Genomic DNA, 9,524 nt, shown 5'->3' with positions numbered 1-9,524 from the left:
TTTTTAAATTTCATTATAATTTATACTCCCTCTGTCCCACATAATTTGTCTCTATTTTCTATTTTTGTTCGTCCCATATAACTTATCATTTCTATTTTTGAAAATATAATTATATACTTTAATCGCATTTTAAATTTTAAATTTTATAATTTTTTTAATTTTAATTAAACTATTTATTTATTTTAATTTTAATTTATAATTATTTTTCTAATACACTTCTTAATTACTTACTAATTATAATTTACGTAAATTTCCGTATGTACAGTAATACATCCATATTACTTGAGACGGAATAAGATAATTTAATATACAAATAAAAAATAAAATAAATTTGATGGAGTATAAATTTAGTGAGGAAACATACGAAAGCAGACCTGTTCAGATACGGTTGGTTGGCCGAATTCTATGACTATATAACCACTTTCTAGAAGCCTTTTCACATATATCACTCACGTCTTCCAATATTAAGATAAAGTAAAGTAAAATACTGGAGATTTTTTTTTTTTAAAAAAATAATTAATATATTATATATATTTATTATTTTTATATTATTTACATAATATTTTATATATTTTTTTAATTATTTCACAAAATAAATAATATGTGTTTACATTGAATTGTGTGGTTCACAATTACTAAAAGATAAAAGAAAAATTAATTTTTAAATTAATATTAAAAAATAAAAATGTATAGTCCCTACGCCGACCAGTAAATTTTTTATTACATATTTTTAAAATATAAATTTACTAAACAGTAGGAATATTTTAATATTTAGTTGATAAAAAAAAAAAAATTAATTTTGACATACATGACAAATAAAATATTTTCAAAACTTCCACTCAAACACGAAAATTACGAATTAGAAAGCCAAACAAACGCCTAGTATTAATTTTCATTTCTACCTAGATTAGTTCAGCTAAATAGCTTGTGGAGTAAGATATTCCGTTCACATTTGCCGCACTTTATATTTTCTTAAATTGACGGGTTTATTTATTATTTATTTTAAATACAAATAAATATTATTCGATTTTTAAAGTTTTGATAAAAATTGTATATTCTTTTATAAAATATTAAAATAAAATACTATTTAAATAAAAAAAAAAAAAGTCAAATAAAGTACCAAACAAATTCATCTATCGCCTATCCTCAGAATTTATACTTCCTTTGGTCCGATTGTTTTATTATTATTTGGCAAAATTGTCCATAACTCACTCGTGATTTTTAAACTTCGCGTAAATTCTCCATTTACTTTAAAAATTGTGTGACGTCCCCTTATACTTAAAAAAATGTTGCATGAAACCACTTTGTGGCTTCGAAACTTAACATAAATACCCATTTTACTTTAAAAAATTACATGACGCTCACTTATACTTTAAAAAATATTGCATAAAATCCCCCTGCATGCAAAACATATAGATAGAAAATCATCTTCTTATCACACGAGAAAAGTTTCATGGTGGTGGAGTTTTATGCAATGTTTTTTAAAGTATAAGGGGTACCATACTTTTTTAAAGTACAATGAGATTTTACGCTGAATTTTGAAACCACATGGGAGTTATAAGCAATTTTACCTTATTATTTTAAGTTTATTTTTATATATACATATTTTGTATTTTATAAATACAATTTAAATAAAAAAATTTCCTTTCAATATTTTCACAAAACAAACACATCCACTTGAACAAAAACTGATAAATAAATTAAGACAAAGATAGGTATATAAAAACATATTGACCAAGTATTTTTTCGCGTATGATTTTGTTTTTAATATTAACTTTATTTTTAAATGTAAGATATTTTGTATAAAAGAAAAATATATCACAATAGTACTTCCTCCGTCCAAACAATAAATATATATTTACTTTTGACGCAGAATTTTAAAAAAATAATAGTATTTTAATTATAATAGATAGATAAAAATAGTGTAATGACATTCTTGCTCTTGTTTTTTTTGGTATAAAACTAATAATATTATATAAAGTAAGAGTATTTGTGGAAAAAAAAAAAAAGACATTTAATAAAATAGTTACTTTGTAATTGAACATCTTAAAATAATAATATGTATATTTTGTAGCCGGACGAACTGAGTATTAGATAATAATTAGAGTTTGATTATTAAAATTTTGAAAAGAAAAAGTATTGAGCAATTCTTATCCTTCCTTCTTCTCATGTTACTACCAACCCTTGTGTCATTATCATATATCCATATCTATATATATATATATATAGAGAGAGAGAGAGGGATAGATAGATACAATCTCTCTCTCTCTCATATTTTTTAAGCTTTGGAATTGCAGAAGGAGCATAACGATGTTCGAAGAATTATCGTCTTTCCACAGGTAAGTAATTAATAACCCAGCTCTAATTTTCATTTCTTTTATATATATATATAGAGAGAGAGATGTATATAGAGACACACTGCATATATATATATTGTTTTCTTTCATGGAAGTTCAATTCCTACTGCATATACTTTTTTCATCTCATAAATATGTATTCATTTGTTTTTTTGCATGAAATTTTAGAAATATTAGTATTATATTGAGATATATTAGAAATAAAATATAAACGATTAAAATGATCTTATTAGTTTTATGTGATGTAAAGGTAATGATATTTGTGTAATATATTGGAAGTTGTAAAAATATTTGTAATATTATATAGATAGTACATTTACTTTAAAAAAAAAAATAGATACTTTGTTATGGGATAGACCAAAATAAAAAAATTGATACTTTGTTATGAGACGAATGGAGTATATAAATTGATGTTTGGTTTTGGAGTGTAATTTTAGGGTTTGTTAGTGTTTTTGGTGTGTGTAAATTTTTTATGTTAGGCACGAGAAATTATACTCTCATCATCCCGGTCGAAAGGTCAAATATTTTATTAGTTAGTGGAAGTGTAAAAAGTTTGACATTTTTGTCATTTGATTTTATGTAAAATATAATTGTATTTGTAATGGTATGTTTGTAATTTTGGTTAAAGTTAAGGGTATCTTAGTTTTAGTGTATGATTAATTTTACTAAAATAGAAAAAAATATATATATATTGGATGGGACGAACGAAAATAGTAAAATAATACTTTGAGTTGGAACAGAAAGAGTATTAAGTATGAAAAATCATATTAGGTATGAAAAATTATATTGTTTATATAAAAGTTTGACATTTTTGTCATTTGACTTTATGTACAATATAATTGTACGTGTAATAGTATGTTTGTAATTTAGGTAAAAGTTAAGGGTATCTTTGTATTATTGTATGATTACTTTTACTAAAATAGAAAAAAGATATTTTGGGTGAGACGAACGAAAATAGTAAAAATAATACTTTAAGTTGGATCAGAATGAGCATTAAGTATGAAGAATCATATTAAGTATAAAAAATTATATTGCTGATATAAAAAATAATTTTTTTGTATTGAGTTATTGACTCTTTGTGAACAAATAAAGTATATATTATATATGTACATTGATTGTTATTTTTTTTTTTTATAATATTTATGAAAATTGTTGTGGATTTGAAATTTTCCATTTAAAAGTAAGTTTCGAATATGACGAACTTTGAATTAAAATGGATATAGATATTTTGTTTAATATATATTCTAGAAAAGAGTTTTATTTTTTATTATATATATATATATGTATATATTCATGGTATTGTGCGAAAACAAATAAAAACACAAACAAACACATCCTTATCCCCAAGAAGATGAGATGTCTAGCTTACGTCAGAGAGGAAATTTTATAGAAGCTTACTTATCACATTTATCATTTATCTGATAAAATTATGTCATTTTTTTTTGTCTGTAAAATTTAGATTAATTTATAATACTCCATCTGTCCCACATACCATGTCCACGTTGTCGTTTCTGTTCGTCCCACATACCATGTCATTTTCTTTTTTTGGAAAATGATTACACACTTTAATCTCATTTTAAATTTTTTAATTTTATTTTTTTAGAATTTTTAATTAAATTAATTAGTTATCTTAATCTTAATTTATAATTATTTATATTATTGGATAATTATTTTCACTAATATATTCTTAATTATCTACTAATTACACCCCTCCTAAAATACAGTGTCTACGGTGTAGCAGTACGTGGAGGAGTGAGTAACTAATTTTATCTACTTGTAATTTTATTATATTTATTTTAATAAATAATAAAAAAATGGTCACTACTCTGTCTACTTATCTCATAAAATTTTTATTTTTTATTTATTTTTATTAATTTTCAAATATAATTTTCATAATATCTTACTTTAACATTATTATTATTATTATTAATTATGTGTCAAATCAAATTTATATAAAATTTTCAAACAAAATGAGTATTTATTTGCGGTATTTATGTAAATTTAACCTCTGTTTACATATGTATTTGTAAAAGTTTTACATGATCAGTCGATAATAATTTTTGTATAAAATCATATCAAATATCTATTTTATCTAATAAAATATTAAATCAAATATATAGTTTTGTATAGAGAACGTATGAACTTGTTGGAGAGATTAGTCATATGTTTATACGTATGTTTTGTTTGGTGAAATTATTTAAAAAGATATTTTATTATTTTTTTAAATCTAAAATATAAAAAATTAAATAAATAATATAAAAATAATAAATTTATATAATATATTAATTTTTTTTTTAAAGAAATGTATTTTATAGAATAGATGGAAGAACACGCCATGGTTTATTAATTATTGCATTATCATTGATAAAATAAATATTGAATAATCAAGGAGAGCTGACTCAATTTAATACATTTGATATTTTTTTTCCTGATTTTTTTAATAAAAAAATGTTATTATTTTTTATGAATATTTCGCTCAATAATTAGCTTCACACATAACTTTAGGGAAAAATGTCAAATTTGTGTGACTACAAGTAAGTTACATCCACATTAGTTTAGTGTGTGTGTGTTTTTTTTTTTTCTTTTTATCAAAAAAATAAAAGTATTTTAATATTTAATATATTTTTTTTAATAAAAAAATAATAGTATTTTAATATTTATTTTATAATATTTCAATAATATATGCAAATTTTTTTAACAAAAATTATATATATTCTCGTTTGAAAGAAACAATAAAAATTTAACAAAAATACTCTATTCTCGTTTTATTTTTTTAATTGTCATTCAAATTTATTTTTTTTCTATTTTTTTGTAAAAAAAAATTATATTTCCACTTTTTTTAGACCATTAAAGAAAAAAAATTTTATTATATTTTTTTTATATAAAATTTATGCCCCGATCAAATCAACATAATTTTTTTTTTTTTTTTTTTTTGTAGTAAACAAGACATAGTATCCAATGTGTTTGTTTGTAATTTTGCTTTATTTTATATTATGGGGTCAATTCTTATCTTGTAGAAATACACATAAGCCAACATATTATACAGAGAAAGTTGAAAATAAATTTTGAATACTCCATCTGTTCCAAATTTATAATCTTAATTGGTTGGATATGAGATTTAAAAAATATTGATATTATATTGGTAGTTGGTAAAAAGTATGGATAAAAGACTTTTTTGTCCTTGTAAGAGTATTAGTGTAGAAAGTAGCGGTAATTGTGTAATAAAAATGAAAAAGTAATTGTAGTTTTATAGTAATATGGTTATTTATAAAAATAAGACTATTGTTTTGAGATAAACATAAATGGTAAACAAGTTTATTGTATTGGGACAGAGCGAGTATAATACTTATATATGAGTAGATAAAAATAGATATATTATCTTTTAGATTGAATTAATATAAAAATACAAACAAATATTTAAAATATCACACATTATTTTATTTTAGTAAATTGGAGGGTGTGTTGTTTTGAAGTTTTAGTTTTTTGTTTGGATAGTAATATTTTATAATAGAAAATAATATATATTTATGGTAAATATTACTATCTCCGTCCGGCAGATCTCATTTATTTTTTAAATGTTGATATTTGAATATTAATTTTTATATAAAAACGTAGTACAAATTAAAAAAAATGACAAAAATATTTTTAATATTAATATAATAATGTAAAAAGATAAGTGTGGCCCTTAATACCGGACGGAGGGAGTATATTGAATAGAGAAAAAAAAGAAATTCAAGATCAAAATTATGACATTATATATATATGTGATGAATGCATTTCAATAGGAAAAATTGCATGTTTTTTTCGTGTCTCGTAGATATGATTATTCGTTTTATTATATCGTTTTATACTTATAAATTTTAATTGTATTTTAGTTTTATAAATTCACATAAATCTCACATGACATATATCTAAATAATATGAACAAAATCACAAATTATTGCATTTTACTAAATCTAAATAAGAGACTTAAATGATTGCTTTTAATTTTCGAAATCTAATGTGTGAAATTATATTTCATTGAGGGTTCATCATATTGATACAAAAAATATTCAACACACACTTATACACAAGGTCTACAATTATTTGTATTCCAAAATTTTGATACTAACAAATCTATAAAAATTAAATATCACAAAATATATGCTTAATTTGTCGGATAGAATGAAATATAAAGTATTTTTTCAGCCACGTTTGAATTTTTTTATTTAAACAATGTTTAATATAAATACCAAAAAATTGTGTAACAGACTAAAAAAAATAGATACATATCCTTTTCTATATTAGTTTTATAATTTTACACCGAATTATATTAATAATAATAATAAAAAAAAGACCTTCGGACATTTCAGCTATCTTTTATTTGATTTTGTTCTTTTTTAGTTTTTCTTCAATAAAAAGTCTCGAAAATTTTCAACCAGCTAAAGATTTTTAACTTATTCGTAATTACCACTCCTCGAGTTTATCGTATTTCATCGGAACTTGCACATATATCTTATATAGGAAGCTAAAAATCCAAATGAATTGTTTTTAAATTCCAAAAAAAAAAATCTTAAAAGAGTATCGATTCTTCAGAAATGGTTGTCTTTATATATATATATCACGTATACAATAAAATATTTTTCATTATTTCATAAATTTCGAACAAAGTAAGAAAATTGCTTGAGTATATGTATAAATTCTATAGGCATATTTTAGTTTAGGACAATCTTAAATAGCTCAAAATTTGTCACCTGATATGTAATTCTTTCTATTTCTTGGGTTCTTCAAATATATTTGCATTTCATCCAAAACTTCATATTTATATATCTTATGGATGTTGAAAATAAAATTAATGTATTGTTCTCAATTTTATTTTTTTTTTCAAATGAGAAATATATTGGAAAAATGTTTTCTTATATGAATAATAATTTTATTACTTCCCCAAACATAGAGGTTGTGTTAGATTGGGGTTTTCTACTTTTTTTATTATTATTGATTTTTTTAACTCCAAAGATATTAGATAAAATATTTTTTATTATTTTTATATTATTGAAAATTAATTTTATATTTGAAATCACATTACATTTATTTATATCGTATAAAATAATTATTTTAAATTAAAATTTTATTATTCATAACTCAAACTCAAACTATAACACACAAGAAAATCATTCAAGTATTAGTATGTCTTGTGTGGTATACTCTCATGTGCTATCACTATATTTAATAGGTAACCGCAGCTTGAAAATTAGCACCGTTCAAATCAGCACAAATAAAATATAGAAATAAAATATATTTTTATTACACACAGTATATGTTGTTTGTTCATAATTTCTGAATATGTTGTATGAGCATACGTCATGTGCTAAAATTATTTATTGTATGTGTTATGTGAGACTATATTATGTATTGTATTTTTATTATATTAAGACATATTGTCTTGTATGTCATAATACTATGTATTATCCGTTGTGCCTATTCCGCGCATGCTGAATTTTAGACTATCAAGTTCCAAATGTATAATTATTTTTCACACATAAAATCTCAATCTCAATCTCAAATTTAACTTCAAGCTTGCATATGAATTATAAATATATATATATATATATTCTTCATTACCTCTTACGACTGTCGATCAGATTCTGATCCCCAAATGTTCGTATCAGAATCTTCAAATCCACACTCATGAACCCTCCGATGAAACCCTTCTTCTTGCTGAGAATCCAGCTGCAATGGCGCCGACGCCATGATCGTACCTGTCGAAGAAACCTGACCAGAAACAATTAGATTAGACGACGAAGACAATGACAAGGAGCCTTCACGACGAAACCCTTGAATTGCAGAGACGTAATTAAAATTAGGGCTTTGATGATCATCGGAGTTCTGACGTGGCGCCTGGTGAGCCGTCGCCGGCGGTTGTTTTCCGACGGGAACCCTCTCGGGGAAGTTCAGCTTCGCCTTGCTGCCCTTGAATCTGAAGGCGGCGGCGTCGTACGCCACCGCCGCGGCCTCGGCGGAGTCGAATGTCCCCAGCCACACCCTGGCGGCCTTCACCGGGTCGCGAATCTCCGCCGCCCACTTCCCCCATGGCCGCCGCCGCACTCCCCGGTAGTGATTTCTCCGAATTAGGGTTTCCTTATCCCCAATTTTGATTTCTACGCCATAATCGTCAATTAATTCGTCGATTTTTAAATTAAACACAGATATACATACCTACATACATATATATATAATTATTTTGTATGTATTTAATTGAATTTACCTGGTTGTGGTTGGTGGTGGGAGGATTGGGCGGCGGCTAGGGTTCCGGCGGGGGAATTGTCGCCGGAAATCTGCGGCGGCGGTAGTTGTGGTGGTTGTTGATCTCCGCCGCCTTGGAGGACTCTGGAGAGGACGGCGACCATGGCGAAGGTGTCGTGCTGGGATCTAGCGGAGGAGTAGGGTGGAAGGAGGCTGCGGACATCGTTAATGGCGTCGTCGTCGGGGAATTTGAGGTGGTCGGGAGGGCGAGGTCTCTTGGCCATGGATATGGGTTTGATTGAGGTCTTCGGAAGTGACAGACGAATTGAAGCGTGTTGAAGAAGGGGATAGGGAAAGAATTGGAATGGGAATTTAATGAAAGTCCAAGGACAAAATGGACAATTCACCTCTAGGGTTGAGACTTTTGGTCGCTCCTTTGGAGGTATATTTGGCACCCACAATATAATATAGTTCAGAAAAAAAAAAAAAAAAAGAAAAAAAGGGAAGAGATTATAGAGAAAAAGAATTTGCTAGAAAAATATGATAATTGATTTTATGTTTGCAAAACAAATGTTGGTCCAAAAATTCATTAAGCACTTGCAGCAACACCAACTCATTTCAAAATTCATAAGTAAATTTTTTCTTCAACACAGACTCGTTATTTGTTGGACGATCGAACTGCGAATGCATATACTACATACTGATGATGATGATAAAAACAAAAATATAAAAGATAATTGTTAACTCAATTCGGCTACACCAGCCTACACTTGAGGGTTCCAACATTGACTTGATTCACTATTGAAACTATTGAAGCATAAGAATACATAGATACGATCGAACCTACACATTCAAGAAATCATTTCACTCATTTTTTTATCATTCCCATACCCAAAACTTTTTCAATCTTATCTCCACTATCTCAATGTTCAATAATCTCTCACG

General features: G+C 25.6%; 1 long non-coding RNA gene across 1 annotated transcript; it reads left to right on the top strand.

Annotated features, from left to right (window-relative positions):
- The first annotated feature begins 2,173 nt into the window (after positions 1 to 2,173).
- LOC127262835 (uncharacterized) lies at positions 2,174 to 9,231 on the top strand. The gene is made up of 2 exons (XR_007841316.1): positions 2,174 to 2,339; positions 8,006 to 9,231. It is a non-coding gene; the product is annotated as an uncharacterized LOC127262835 (long non-coding RNA).
- Positions 9,232 to 9,524: the final 293 nt, after the last annotated feature.

This window comes from Andrographis paniculata, unplaced genomic scaffold, assembly GCF_009805555.1.
Source record: "Andrographis paniculata isolate CXL003 unplaced genomic scaffold, ASM980555v1 Contig66END, whole genome shotgun sequence".
In the NCBI taxonomy this organism is placed as follows: domain Eukaryota; kingdom Viridiplantae; phylum Streptophyta; class Magnoliopsida; order Lamiales; family Acanthaceae; genus Andrographis; species Andrographis paniculata.
This window is presented reverse-complemented; position numbering and strand designations above follow the sequence as displayed.